Below are 2199 nucleotides of genomic sequence, written 5' to 3' on the forward strand. Positions count from 1 at the left end.
ATTATTTTAAACTGTGTGCCTATGTACATGGGTTGAGTGAAGTGCCTGCAGATGCCAGAAGAGGGAGTTAGATTCCCTGGACCTGGAGTTGTAGGCAGTCATGAGCCACCTGATGTAGGTGCTGTGTATTCAACTCAGATTCTCTGAAGGTGCAGTATGTGCTTTTTGTTGGGTCCTGTAAGCATCATTACAGTCAAGGAAATGAACCTTGAAGAGGTAAGTATGAAAACCTGTTTCAGCCTGACTTAAGTCAGTCTGAATCAACCTTCTGGAGAGTCTGGTGCTAGGTGGTTTACTGTAAGCATATTTAAACACAGTACAATCCGAGAAAAAGTGTCCAGGCAAAAATCACTCCACTTCCAGGTGCAAAATAAAGCTTAAGGTGTGACTACACAGAAACTCCTTTGCAAAGTATCTGTGACCACGAGGATGGGTTTTATAGCTAAAGTTCCTAGGATCTGGTGTGGTCTCATTGAGATAGCACAGAGGTCTAAAGGCTATAAGGATGGCTTCCATTAACTGGGAGTTAAGTATAAAGGTCTCTGGAGGGAAGAGTCTGGGATAAACATCCCCAGGGGAGTGTGGGTGAAGTCTGCCTTCACAGATAGCAAAAGATCTCCAGGTCAGTATCATACATTCCCAGATTTCTTGGGGGAACAGCAGGTATTTTATTTTGTCCATTGAGGAGACACCCCATGCATGTTTAATGTTCCTGGTTTCTCTAGAGTTTATGTGTGAGTACAGGAACCTTGTGCTTTCTTTTCTTTCTTTCTTTCTTTCCTTCTTTCTTTCTTTCTTTCTTTCTTTCTTTCTTTCTTTCTTTCTGTTTAAACTTTTTAAAATTATTTTATTTATTTATATTCCAGATGTTGCTCCCCCTCTCAGCCCCCGTCCCAGAATTCTTCATCTCATTGCCTCTCCCCTTTACCTCTGAGAGGGCTCCCCACCCTCAGACATTCCCTTCCCTGGAGCATCAAGTTTCTGTAGGATTAGATGCATCCTCTCCAACTGAGGCCAGACCAGGCAGTCCTCTGCTACATATGTGCCAGGGGCCTTGGACCAGCTCATGTATGCTTTTTGGATGGTGGCTTAGTCTCTGGGAGTTTTCAGGGGTCCAAGTTAGTTGACATTGTTGGTCTTCCTATGGGGTTGCCATTCCTTTCAGCTCCTTCAGTCCTTCCCCTAACTCTTCTACAGGGGTCCCTGACCTCAGTCCAATGATTGGCTGTAAGTATCTGCATCTGTTTCAGTCAGCTGCTGGTAGAGCCTTTTAGAGGACACACATGCTATGCTCATGTCTGCAAGCACAACATAGCATTTATAATAGTGTTAGGGTTTGGTGCCTGCCCATGAGATGGATCCCAAGTTGGGCCAGACAACCTTTCCTTCAATCTCTTCTTCATTTTTGTCTCTGAATTTCTTTTAGACAAGAACAATTCTGAGTCAAAAAATTTGAAGGTAGGTGGGTGGTGGTACCATCACTCCACTGGGGGCCCTGTCTATCTACTGGAGGTGGTCTCTTCAGGTTCCCTCTCCCCAGTGTTGGGCATTTTGGCTAACTCAATCCCCACTGAGTCCTGGAAGCCTCTCACATCCCAGGTCTCTGGGACTTTCTAGAGTCCCCCTGAAACTGCATATTTCTGTTCAGTCTCCTGACCCTCTTGGCTTCTTTCCTGTTTTCCCTCATGCCTGATCCTGTCCCCTTTACCTTCTCCCACCAAGATCCCTCTTTTCCTCTGCCTCCCATGATTATTTTGTTCCCTCTTATAAGTGAGATTGAAGTGTCCTCTCTTGGGTCTTCCTTCTTGTTAAGCTTATGGTCTGTGGGCATTCTGTACTTTTTTTTTGTTAATATCCACTTATCAGTGAGTACATACCATGAGTGTCCTTTTGGGTCTGGGTTACCTCACTCAGGATGATATTTTCTTGTTCCACTGGAAAATTCTTGATATCCTCATCTTTAATAGTTGAATGGTATTTCATTGCTTACATGAAGCACATTTCTGTATCCATTCTTCAGCGGAGGGACATCTGGATTGCTTCTAGGTTCTGGCTATTACCAGCCAGGCTTCTATGAAGATAGTGAAGCATGTGTCCTTGTGTTATGGTGGACCATCTTTTGGGTATATGCCCAGGAGCTCTATAGCTGGGTCTTCAAGTAGAACTATTACCAATTTTCTGAGGAAGCATCAGATTGAT

The sequence above is a fragment of the Arvicanthis niloticus genome, chromosome 24 (genome assembly GCF_011762505.2).
Source record: "Arvicanthis niloticus isolate mArvNil1 chromosome 24, mArvNil1.pat.X, whole genome shotgun sequence".
Taxonomy (NCBI): Eukaryota; Metazoa; Chordata; class Mammalia; order Rodentia; family Muridae; genus Arvicanthis; species Arvicanthis niloticus.